The 13,774-nt window shown below is 38.5% G+C and overlaps 1 protein-coding gene across 4 annotated transcripts in view; it reads right to left on the bottom strand.

Moving 5' to 3' along the window:
* Nucleotides 1-13,774, bottom strand: part of LOC122999900 (heparan sulfate glucosamine 3-O-sulfotransferase 5) — a 127,677-nt gene that overhangs the window by 82,840 nt on the left and 31,063 nt on the right. For 2 of the 4 annotated variants that reach the window (XM_044377259.1, XM_044377258.1), the window contains exon 1: nt 2,096-2,546. The exons of the other annotated variants lie outside the window; for them this stretch is intronic. The gene's annotated coding sequence lies outside the window, so the exon portion shown is untranslated. Of the gene's footprint in view, nt 1-2,095; nt 2,547-13,774 lie in introns of those variants that run through there. 4 annotated transcript variants of the gene reach the window in all.

The following is a 13,774-nucleotide window of genomic DNA, read 5'->3' as shown; positions in this document are numbered from 1 at the left end:
CAGACATTGGCTTTAGGTTGAGGTGAAATGAGACAACCTGGGACTAAATATGGATTAAACTCTCACCTCAAGGACAAAACAAAGTGTTTGTCAGAACCAGGCTGTAGCTGTAGGTCATTCCTCATCAGTTTTAGCAGTCTGAGAGGAGGGGGTTGATACATGATACAGTTAAAAACTAATGATTTAGTATTTCCCACCAGAATTTTTAGACCATCATGTTGGGAAATTTTCAATGAATTTCTCAGGATGTTTCATTAAAAGAATATGTGCATTTATTTCTATGGTACTCATGGGAATGAGAATTTGACTGCTGGGTGGCTTTTTTTGGTCATTTTCTTTGGACAGGGATTGATGGGGAGATTTAGTGTTTGATGCACAGGATGTAGATACTTCAAAAAAAAATACCTTAAATAATTTTTTCAAAAACACTTAGAGGGAAATTGTTTTTAAGAAAATCATTAGAATTGTTGCTTCTAGAGGTAAGTGAAAGAACTGCTCCATTTAAATAATAATAAAAGTTGCAGGAAACACGGAGAACAGCAATAAATAAAATATGAAATCCAAAAAGTGAAAACATTTGACAGACTTTGTTTTTGGTGCGTGAGGGGAGAATGGGGGCTTTGACTCATGACCTCCGCATTTCTCAAATCCAAGCCACGGCCCTTGTCAGTGGCTTCAGCAACACATGTTTAGGTGATTAAAACAACTCCGTTAAGATTGAGGATTGATCGATCATTTTATTGATTGGTTTGAAAACTGCATTACAGCTACAACTGAGCTATGTAAAAGTACTTCAAACTAAATTCCCTGTGATAGAATTTAACTGTAATGGGGAAAAAAATGATGCGTAGAAACACATAGTTTGCAAAATGATCTACTTTGCTTTGTGCCAGTATGGCAATTGGACAGAATGTGATAGACAAAGGTCATTGTTCACACTGCTAAGATGTTGTTTGTCAGGAGAGAAAAGCATAGGTTGTTTTCAGTGTGCAATGATGTCTTTTCTCTGACTTTCAGGGCAAGAACTGCACTAAAAGGAAATGTTACTTCCTGTATCCAAGCTTTTATTCAGAGCACTCTCCGAGCTGCTGGGTAGTGTGAAGTCCAGTGGTGCGAGCGATGCATGTTCGTGCCTCAGATATGGTATACGTGGTGCAGAACTGAGAGAATCCAGCTTACATAAACAGCAGTATGATACTGCTGGTATTAAACCAAAGCACTGTAGTATCCAACACACCTAATTTCGCTCATCGCTCTGCACTTTCGCACTCTCGTCTTTTCATCTTCATTCTCACAGGCAGCCATAAAGCTTTAGGCACTTAACTAATAACAAAAGCCCTATTAGAGACTTAATGCAGAGTAATGATGACAAGCAGCCACACTGAAAATAGCACCTGTCGCCCGAGACAATAATAAATTGCCAGAGATGAGACTGATGGTGTACTGACATGGACACAAGGGAGCAAGTCAGAAAAAAAATGCAGTGAACGTGTTAACTGGACTTCAAATATCTCAGTTTGAACTCCACTAATCCTCTCTACCTTCAGAAACATCAACAGGGAATGTCTGTGAATAAAAGTGCCACATGGATAAGTCACAAATAAAATAGGCAAACAGAAGGCTGCATGTGGAGCCAAGTTCATTATCTGTGCAGGGAAAACAATGTAACAATATTGCAGTGCTCTTTGTGCCTCATGAGCTGCTGTGCTAAGGCATGCACATGTAAAGATTTCTGTCTGTGAAAAATACATGATGTTTGATCATAGAGCTGCTGCAGCAGTACAGCAATCCTGCAGGGGGGGGGAACTCAAGTTAGTTGTACTGTAGCTGGAACTTGAATATTTATGTACAAGAATAAGAATTTAAAGGAGTTGTCCCTCCTGATGATGAGGCTAGGAATCTGCAGAAATGACACCCCAGCATTTCAGATCTGTGTAGGAATGTCATTCCATGGGAGACAAAACCCAAAGTGCCAAAAGGTCACTATAGACTCACAGCTTCACCACTTTATCCTCTGTCCTCTACAAGTATAGACTCTGTCTTAAATATATGGACATAACACGCCCCGCAAAACTCTACAAAAGATTCTGTTTACCTGTTCGGCATCCTCCCCGGGACACGGCGGCTACACTTCCAGCCAGGCGCACAGCAGGAACAGCCTGGATGCAGCGGAGGTCAGAGAGCCTTCCCACATCTCCCCCTCTGGATGACAGGTACAGGTTATGCGAATACGGGATCAGGTGTGGAAGTGAAGAGGGGCTCCCCAACCCCAACTAAACGACTCTTGATTGCGCGCTCGGACAGCCTGGTGCGCAAAAAAACATGCAGGAAAAGAAACACTCGATACGCGTCCCGTCTGTCACGATGAGATTGTTGCCTCTTCTCTCGGATTGTGGAGGGAAGCGGGAGGCGGGTACAAGCCCCTCTCAAGTCCACTTGTATCGGAGCGCCCTCCTCCAGCAGCACCCCGCGGATCAGTGTGTGTAGCGGTGGAGCCGCGCGGAGCTGCTCGCTGCACTGCTGAGAGGGAGAGGCTGCGCGGGGAGAGCTGGGGTGGGGCGTGTTCCTGGATTGGGGTGGGGGGGGGGGTTGGGACGTGGGGCGGGGGGGTGCTTAAAGATGCTCAGTTCAGTGTGACCGTGTTATAAAAAGTTTCCAAAAGCACTTCAGCGAAAGCATCTCTTGTACACAAAAATCACTTTTATCCTAAATGAAAGAGCCTGGCAGAGTCTGACACAGGCAAGATTTATTCCAGAGTTTAGGGTGCTGATGACGGTCTGCTTTGGCTTTGAAGTGGTTACATGAACTGATTAAGAATAGTGTGTAGCAATCAATATTTCAGCTGATAAAAAGAACGTTAAAAATCAATTCCAAATGGTAACGGAAGCCCGCACAATATCTGGTCTTAGTTCATTTTTGACAAGCTGAACTGAATTTCAAGCATCAATAATCAGTAGCTATTTTATTTATAATAACAACGTATGAGCTGACATTGTGTAGTGTGTTGTGCTTGGCTGCTAGAGATGAACCTACAGAGAATAAACCCTTTTCACAGCAGACACATTGTCTTGTCAAAGCAGGAAAAGCAGAGGTGAAATGGAGCCATTGTTAGTGTCATTATTTACACCTGAATGTACACCTGTGCTGTTTTGGTTCACTCTCAGCGCTCTCACAGAGTCGTTTTGTGCCACAGCAGGCAGCTGTTCTCAGAGAAAAAGCTGTAAAAAAGCCACTGTACACTACCTACTCAGCACCAAACAGACAAACAGACACAGTTAGCTGTAGACTAGCTGGTGAACATGGTGGAGCATTTAGCAGCTGAAGAGCAGATATTTCCCTCAGGAGTTGGTAGAGAGTAAAAACAGCTAAAAGAATATTGAACTTACATTCACCAAGTGGACACCGACTCAATGATATGCTATGATGTATAAATAAATTCCCTGTATCATCTCAAAAGTTGATGATATGTCAATGTTCACAACTTGTTTCTGCTGCCACCACACCTACCACTGGTTTAAAGGGGACTGACTTATTCATCTGAAAAGAGAATTACTGCCGTCTAAGTGGAATAAATTCATGAGTAAGTTTCTCAGTAGCTTGAGAAGCTATAGGACTGATCTTCTTTATGAGAGAAGCAAGGAAAGTTCAAACTCTAAATATAATACGTTGGACTATAGCTTTACAGAACAGATCTTTATAACCTACAACCTTTTTGGCTGTTGAATCCTCAAAACAAAGCAATGTCTACTTGCAACCGATCATCACTGGTCGCATCTGTCTCCCAGTTGTTGCCACTTCAACCCTTTGTTTCCCCCTTTATTTTATGAGAATCCGCTTTAAAGGCCTGAAGAGGTAAAAACTTCTGTATTATCAGGGTGAGAAGTCACACTACTGGTGGTCAGTATAAAGAAGATTTTCAGCTGCTGTTAAAGCAGAATTAAGAATTAAGTGATTATTGCCATATAAAAAAGAGTGAAAGTATTAATTTAACATTCATTTGGAATTGTCTTACTGGCCACCTGATGAATGTAAGTCCAATATTCATTCTACTTTTAGCCCTGAGAAAAAAAAAACGGTTCTTTGGTTGCTAAATGCTCCACTATGTTCACCAGCTAGTCTCTAACTGTGTCTGTCTGCTGTTTGGCACTGAGCAGGTGGTGTCAGTGGGTTTATCAGAGCTTTGTCACTGAAAACAGCTGCTTTCTGTTGCAGGAAATGAGGTTTGTGAGAGTGCTGAGACTGAACTAAACAGTTAAGTTTAGGGTCGTAAAACCAAAAATAATGAGCTAAAAGATGCTAAAACGCTCCATAGAGCTGAGTGGAGCTGCAGAGTTGGGCAATAAATAATAATGTGAGTTCATCACTAGAAGCGACACCTTTCATTTTACACACAGCCATTCAATCCATTAGTAACACAGAAATATTGATTAGTGCAGCTTTTAGTTGCTCTTTATGAAACGGGAGACATATTTACTGAAAATTATATTGACAGCAGAGTCCTTAAATACCGTGATACGTCAATTAGCCAATATTACATTGGTAGGACTTCCCCTTTTTTCTTCCCTAAACTATTTATAAAGCTTTGCATGCATGTGCAGGTGCATGTATTCATCCAGATGTGTATGCTGGGGGGTCCGCATGTAATTGTGCATATGTTGATGTTGATTTTTGTGCAAGAATACACAGTATCTGCTGAAGATGAGAAGATATATGTGCATATGTGAACAGATCTTTGAGGGTGCTTGTGTGGCCATGTGTGCATGCAGAGCCTACATACGTTGATATTACATATATGTATATTTTGTTTTCTAAGTGTTTGGTTTCCCCTTATTGTTAAATTAAATTGGGTAGAATGGGGATGGGGGGGCTGAAGATTGATTTAAATTTGCAAAATGATGTATTCAGCAACACAATGTGTACTAAATACATTTTTGTGTAGCAACAGGCTAAAGATTATTCTAAAAAACAAGACTGAAGCAGTTTTGTGATGTGAAGATTGTCATGTAAACAGTCTGAGTCAAAATGACATCTTTGCTCTGTGTGTGTGTGTAAGAGACAGACAGAGATTTGGCATTCCAGCTGATATACAGCTTCACTGTGGAGTGAAATGGACTTTATGTCCTATCAACAATATTTGAGCTCACTCTCTGATTGCCTATATCCTCCCAAATAAGCCATCAGTCTGACACAGCACATTTCAGTTTGCTGGTAAGCAGCTCAGTCTGCCTGTGCAGGGGTCCTGCTGCTTCATCCCACACCCGCTTTTACAAAAGCTATTTGAGGAAGGCTGGTGTCTCACACACCCGCTTTGGGCTGCCAGATGGTCCTGCGTAAGAACTTTGAATTATTCAGCCATCCCACAGCAGATTGAAGCTGTCATGTGTAAGACAACTTGGCTGGCCTCTTCCTGCGCTGGGGAACACCAGCGGATGAGCGCGTACGGTCCGCTGCAGAGATGCCACCAGGTTATGCAACTTCCACATTCAAATTGCACTAATGCCCACTTTAGGCCGGGCTCACAATTTACTGCAGCAATAGAATGATTTTTTTTTTGTTTTTTCAGATCAGACTCAGAGTGTGTTATGCTTTCACAGAGAGGGATGAGAATCATAAATTATTCACCTGATCCAGCTTTTATGTGTGAATGCTGAGCTTACAGCGGCGCTGGCATCTAGAAACAAGCAGTTAAGCTTTTTAATAGATACACAGTGTCTGTTTGTGCCATTCTCTAATGCATCACATTAAGTCAGAGTGTGTCAAATACAATTATGGAAATGACTAAAGTTGGACAAGAACGTGTGAAAAGCCATAAACCAAAACATTGTCATAAATTTTCTGAAAGACATCATGTGGGTCCTTAGACATTTAATGTGCTACAATTACCAGATTGGCCATTAGTGATATTAGACTGAAGCTTTACTGATGGCAGGGATCATGATTAGAGTCATAATTTAGCAGGATAACTCCTGTCACTTTAACAGAGCCATTGACACTATGAATACACGCCATTACCAAATACTGCTGTATAATATATCACCACATTATGGATGATATATATTCTATATTTCACTTTCTCCTCATACCTACCTCATTTGCTTGCGACTAAAGCCAGTCGCACTTTGTCAAGGTTGAAATGATCTGAACTGGATGACACGGATGTGGTCTCATCCCTATTTTTGTTTGCCGTCAAAGTGTGTGTGTGTGTGTGTGTGTGGGGGGGGGGGAGCTAATCCTTTCAAAACAAGATGAAGAAATCTACTTCACATGGAGGGCGCTGTGTGCCTGTGTGTGCACCTGAGTGTGTGTGGTGTAATCACCCTGAGAGCAGCACATTAATCCAGTTGGGGGGTTGCTGCTCGGATCTCTGGCTGAGTGGCTCTACAGAGAAGCTCTCGAGCTCACCTCCTCCGCTAAGAATCACTCAAAATTAGAAAGGAGACTTCTTATGTGAAATGGGTTAATAGCACGTCTTCAGTTAAGAGGCTTGTCCCTCTCATACACGTTGCTTAGAAATGTGGCTCATTTTGAAGAAGTGGTCCAATTTCAGATGAGGGCCTCTTTGTAAGAGGGAAACAAGGTAGTTATGTACTCTACAAAACAACCTGTGTGAAAAAAATCAAACAATTTGAGAGCTTTACACTGTAATTGGTGAAGGTCTTTACTGCAAGTGTCTGCTAATTGCATCTGGCTATGTGCACAGTGTGTGTTGAAATAAAACTAAGTGTGACATCAGCTGTATGTTAGGACACTACAAAACAAAAGAATTGTATGAAGCTACAAACCATATTTTTTCATGAAAACTGAAAAAGGGAGAGTAATGTATTTTTAACATTAGCATCAATTCATTTTTTAAGGGAACAAAATGACTACATATAATGTAAAAGGCTTTTCTTGTGGTGAAAAAAATGTTTTGTCCAATTCTGCAGTTCTCTTCAGCTCTACAGAGATTTTTTTTTTTTTTTTACATCTTTCAGCTCTTTGTTTTTTTATTTTTATGGCCCACAACTTTACTGTTTGGTTGAGTCTCATGGCTCTCATCAACATCATTAACAGCAGCAGCAGGTAGCAACAAAGCTCTGATAAACCTACTGTACAACTGCTCAGAACCAAATTACAGACAGAAAAAGTTAGCTGGAACATTTAGCAGCCAAAGAGTCCGATATTTTTCTCGGAAGTTGTGGAGACCAAAACAGAGGTAAAAGAGAATTCATTACTTACATTATGAGGTGGCTGGAAGCTCCAAATGAATGCTAATGTTGCTCCGTGGCTGCTGGATGTGTAAATAGAAAACTGTTCGCTAACATGTTTGCCATATCAAGTTATAATATATGTGAATGTTGTGTTTACAACTTGTTGTCCTGCCAGCAAGTGACCAAAAAATCAGTTAATGCAGGATAAATGACTATGTAACTTTTGAAATAAGAAATAATGCATTCTTCCTCTTATAAATGAAGGGCTGAATTATTATTGATAAATCACACCCTTGGTTAATTCACTCAGGGGATTTGCTGCTACAGCCTTACTTGGTCAGGGCTTGTGTTTATCAAACTTCTAAGAATTACACTTGAGAATGTTCTAAGAGGCAGCATAGGAGTAAAAAAGCTTTTTGCTGGGTGTAAGGAATAAGACACATCAAGCTACTTACCCCTACTTACAGCGAAGTGTAAGAGTAACTGTTAAAAGCAGCTCTGACATGATCATTGCTCACATGTATGTTCTAAACAGGAAGAGCCACTTAGAGACAAGGATTTACCCTATATGCCATATTCTTTTTTAAAATTCTTACATTTTACTCAATAATATGTCTTTCTGCAAGACCATATGTACTTATTATATATTCTGTTGAAAAAGGTTCATTTGTTTGAAATCATTAATATGTCCAGTAACAATCTATTTATATATTTTATCTATTCATACATTTGTAAATGTATAAACAGTGTTAAAATAATAGGAAAATGTCTGAGATTGGAAACAAAACCAAAACCGACCTGGAGCAGGAGAGAAATTGTGATGCTGGTAAACGAGGAAGAGAAATCACAAGAAAAATTTGATTTCACATCAACAAGTTCAGACAAGATGACAAGAAGATGAATGGAAAGCGAATGCAAACTAAATGAATGCCAGCTTTATTTCTCATGTTTACACCCCTGATGAATGCAAAAACATAAAAATGTGCTGAAACGTCCTGTCAAATGTTTAAATCAAATGCACAGAATAGGTTAAAACAATTTGATTCTGAATTATACATATTGCTTCTGACCAATTATTTTCTACAATTACCTGAAGCATGTTTCAGAAGATGTGTGTTCACCTGTACTGCTGAACTGTAGCCATTCTTAACCAACTGGAGCACCTTTAAATGTCAGTCTAAAGAAATGAGACAAATAGCTTTTATTCTTAAGTTTGTGAGAAGTACAAGTGAAGGACTTTTATCTTTCTCTTCAGTCAGAAGTTTTAGCAGTTTGATAAACACAGGTCCTGATATGACCATTAGCTTTCGATGGCTAATGTTCGTCAACATTAGCAAACTTTACATAGACATTTTTGTATACCTGACTCTTTCTACTGGTGCTGTTGTTACACAACTTTTTATAATGTCACAGATGAATATTTCAATGGTTTTATCATAAAAATAAAACAAGAAGTTAACATACTTTCCCAGGAACTGGGATTCTGGTATAGTGGACACATTTCAAATTGCAGGTCACATGACACTCACTGGCACAAAAGACTACTTCCCATACACAGTCATTACAAAAGAGAAAATTACTTTTATCACAATTTGAGCCGTTAGCTCAAATTAAAATGTAAAAGTCTTGAAGGGCTGTAAATGATTAAACTAGTCACAGTCTTTATACATATTTTTTTGGGGGTGAAATCAGGTTGAACTAAATATTTCTATAGCAGTGAAAAATGTAAAAAAATTCAGAATTTTATTTTATTTAAGGTTAGGGGTTAGGGTTAGGGTTAGGTTAATAATAATGATAATAAGTTAAACAGTACAACAACACAAAACAATCAACACAGTAACATCAACATAGACATACACATTGGGGCTCTCTCACCATCCCAAACCACACCCACCACATCTGCTACACTATCAATAATGGGAAATAAAAGCTGTTGGACAATTTGTTTTCTTACTTGGAGAGTAAAACAATTAATTGTCCGATATAGTATTCTGAGACTAGCATTTCTTTTATTTCTAATAAAATCAATATGAGGCCTAAAAGAAAATTCAGAATCAATCCAAAGTCCCAAGTATTTAAATTTATCAACTTTAATAAGTGGAGAACCATCAGTACAATTAATAGCCAACTCAGTAGGTGAATGATTAAGATTATAATTATAACACCAAACATGCTATAAGACTTTTGCTTGTTTAATATGAGATTGTTACTTAAAAACCATTTCTGAACAAAAGAAAATTCTAAACTGAACAGAACAGTTAGAACAAATTTTAGGAAGATCATTAATAAAAATAGAGAAAAGTAAAGGTCCTAAAATAGATCCTTGTGGTGCACCCTTTTCAACAGTGAAATAATCTGATTGATTGTGATGAAAAGAAACACACTGATGATGGTTATGGAGGTAAGAATTAAACCAAAATAATGCCTGTTGCAATACACCAATAGCATAAAGTTTATCAAGAAGAAGATGATGGTCAACTACATTGAAAGCCTTGAACCTGTGAATTGACCTTTGTCTACAGATGTTAAATTTTACAAGTAGTAGAAAAATTAGAATGAAAACCAGACTGAAATGGGGATAAAATATTGAGATCATTAATGTACTGTGATAATTGATTAAAATTAACTTAACTTTTAATATTTTAGTTTGCAGTGCAAATAATAGAAATAGAACATTTTTATGGTTTTGGTTTTTGAGATAAACTAAAGGATTCACCAAATTTGGTCATTTTAGGTTCAGTTCACCCAAATATTTCATGAAGTTCAAACAATATATACCAGGCTATTGTTTAAACCTGCTCTTGAGGACACACGTATTACATACATAACAGGCTGTATGTGTCAAACTCAAAGAGGAGAGGGCGCGCTGGGTTCCTGCAGACAGAGAGAAAGGCAAGGCTGTAAATATTCATGGCCGAGCTGTCAGCGTGCCGTGCCTCTCTGCTGGCTCCTGTCACTCCATTGATCTCTCATACATGACATTCACGTCCAATGACCGCCCTGCCTCACCTCAATCATGTGGGAAGAGCTGCCCTTTCTCCCGCCTGCTTGATGTGAGTTCCTCCAGGAGACAGCAGCATGCTGATCACCCCCTACACCCTGGGCCCTTACATCTCCTATATCATTATATGCAAAGGGGAGGATCACTTGCAAAAGATCCCTCCTTCACATGTTAGACCTCCAGTGTGTGATTTCCAGGAGTTACTTTGCGCTCAAGTATTGTCATTTAAATTTCATCCTTATTTCCTTAAATCTGCCTTGAACCTTCTACTTCAGATAGTAATTTCCTACATTTCCCAGAATACCTTTTAACAAACCCCAGAGAAGGGTTGTGAATGTCTTTTTGTGTTCAAAAGTGCAAATTTGTGCATGGAAATATCAGTATGTCCATGACCACAGCTGCAGCATTTACATAAACAGTAACAATCAAATTCTCCAAATTTAACGACGAAATACGTGGTTAGACTGACACATAGGAGTGCTTTCCAATCTGGCCCTCTATTGGCAGTAATTGGCAGGACAACATCATTTGTCTGTACTTTCCAAAACCGTTACAACCCACTGTTAAAAAATAATGATGTTTTATGATGTGACAACATTGTGGTTAAGGTCTGGTTAGGTTTAGGCACAAAAACCACTTGATTAGGTTCAGGGAAAGATCATGGTTTGGGTTACAATGATCGCTTTGAGTTTAAAGAAACGTGGTGTGGGTAAATATTACTAATTCCTTAGGCGACCTTCATTGTCATTGCTACAATAATAATTATGGGATTAGGGGATGATCGTAGTTATGTTTTTATAAAAACTGCCCCGACTCATGGTTTGAAACAGGAAATGAACAGCAGTCTCCTGTGGCAAACTCCGCTGCTGGTTTAATGCCTCCATCCACTCCTCCTCCTCTGAACAAGGAAATCTGTCCACGTACATGTTAAGTTTTGATAATTTCATTCAATTTGCTAAGCTTTAACTCATCTATAAATGCCTAAATAACCAGGCTCCTCACGTGCTCAGTGACCTGGTGGTACCTCAAGGCTTCTGTCTCATTAACATGAGGTGCGTCTGCTGGGAATTGTAAGGTGCCCTTTCGTAAAATCCTCACTTGGACACACAACTTTTCCCGTTTGGGGGATCAACATGTGGAACTCTTTACCCACTGATCTGGAAATGGATCATAACTGGGAACATTTTAAACTCAAACTGAAACAGCTTTTAAAGATGGATCAGTCATGTAGTCATGAGTGATCCATGTGCTTGTTTTGTTGTGAAACTTTTATGGCATGTTTATTTGTGAGTTGTTTGTGTTTTTTGCTGCTTTGTATGTATTTTGTTGCTGAGTTTCATGTTGTAATGGATGATTATATGTTCTTGAATTTTGTAATTCGTGCTTAAAAGTATGTATATGTATTGTTGAGTCTTGTGTGGTTTCATCTGTATTTTACTGTTGAGTTTTATGTATTTTAAAAGCCCACCTAGCGGCGGGCATTGTAAACTAGCTTAGGCTAAAAATGTTAGTTCATGCTATATACTTGTCCCTATACAAATAAACATTAAATAAAAAAAATATATATATATACGTCATCTGAACTGGATTGCTGCTCCAGGTCCTAATTACTATGGCCACTAGATGGCATCTGTCACTACATGTTGTTTTTGGGCGCCTGACATAACAACCTATTGGGTCATTTTTCTTGGGAGGGCAGTCTTGTAACAGTTACTGTATTTTTGGTGCAATGCATTATGGTCGATGAAGGTAATTGTTGGAAGAATGGAACTCTTCCATGATGGACTTCTCCAAAAAGATTGAACACTGATGCAAAATGATTCTGGAAAGATAACGATTGATCATTGATTCTGAGGAATTGACAAGAGACCTCATGAAATAAAACAGACATGTTTTGTGTGAAATGAAAACAGTCTTTTTTGAAAGAAAAACTGCTGGAATCGAAAAAGATGACGTGAGCTCTAATAGTGAAAAGAAGCAAGGTGAAATAACATTTGGAAGCCTTGAAAACCTATTTTCTCAATCAGCTTCTTACTCTGAACAATTTTCTGTCTAACATGATAACCAAACAGTTTGGGTTATTGCACTTCAGAGATATCTGTATTTGTGTTCCTGTCTGTGTTGAAAGTGAGCAGGGCTCAGTTGGAAAAAGGTGATATCCACTGTCAATAAAATCTGATCAAACCATGCCTGCACAGTCACACAGAGTTTTTCCACTGTTTAACACAATAATTATGAATAAAAACTAAAAATGTTTTTGTTAACTTTAACTTTGATTGTTGCTCATTTAATTCAAGTATTCCAGAAAGTGTTACAGAAAAATCTTGAAACCAAGTTTAAAAAAAAAAAAAAAAAGGATTATTTCACAATTAAATAGTTACATCACATATTTTGTCTGCATTTATGTTATTATTCAGTTCAGAATGTCTTTTTTTCTGAACACTTTAGGCTTCCATACATAACAGAATAATTATACTAAAGCAAAATAACCTATAAATGTGTAAGAATATTTTGTTTTGTTTTTAGGGTGGTGAGTGCTTCCTTTAACATAGTTCACAGTCATGCTTAATCTGCTGGTAAAGCCATTAAGGAAAACTATAGTTTATTACAAGTTAGGTTGTATTTTCAGAGCTCTGGCTATCAGTTCTATCAGTCATTGTAACATTGTACTCGCCAAGTTAGATGCTGAGATCTCTGAATGCAGCTGATTGTCTGACCACTTATGTTTCTTGCCAGATAGACCTGAGATTTTAGTTAGAGAGTTTAGTATCTCACTTCATTCCCAGATCTCAACATTTACTTTGGTGAGAACAATGGTCTCTTAAACAACAGAACCAATGGCCAGAGCTACGGAAGATAAAAGTCGTGATACAGTACACCATAGTTCTCCCTTAAATAGCATACATGAAAGGTGCCTACCGTGCTATGATAGTTTTGTTGGTCAATCGGGACTGTTCCTCACATTTTACATAATCCTGCCTTTATATAATATAACTTGATATCATAACTGGAGGCCATGAAGTCACGCACAATTTATATTATCTATTTCAATCTTGTACTGTAAATAAAAAGACAAACGTGCTGTCCCTGAGGGGAAAACAGGGAAGCTGGAATCCGATTAAGATGTACGCAATCTAAAACCTCATCAGGTCGTCACTGTTTCATGTCTCTTCACAGACCCTCAAGGTACTTTGGAACATTTCCACTCCCCATAGCTAAAGATCCACAGTGATTGCTATGAGTCACATTTGCATAGAGTTCTTGCTGATTTATACTTTAATAAGACACAGCTTAGACTGTAATATCTACACTGTATGTAACTACATTTCAGTGCTATGATTATTGATTTCCTGTGGACAGTGCTGCTTTTCTCAGGTAATAATTACCCATCCACACTGAAAGGCAACAGGCCCATGTAATTACTTTCATAAGACCTTTACACACTCTCTTTCAGTGTTTCTTCAGTAGAACAATCAATACATTGATAAAGAAGAACCTGTATTAACTGTTACTTGGCAATGATATTAAAAACGCAGCCCGTCCTCAAAAGAAAAACAACAGTATAGGTCAAAAATACAGCTGG

This window comes from Thunnus albacares, chromosome 16 (genome assembly GCF_914725855.1).
Source record: "Thunnus albacares chromosome 16, fThuAlb1.1, whole genome shotgun sequence".
NCBI lineage: Eukaryota > Metazoa > Chordata > Actinopteri > Scombriformes > Scombridae > Thunnus > Thunnus albacares.
This window is presented reverse-complemented; position numbering and strand designations above follow the sequence as displayed.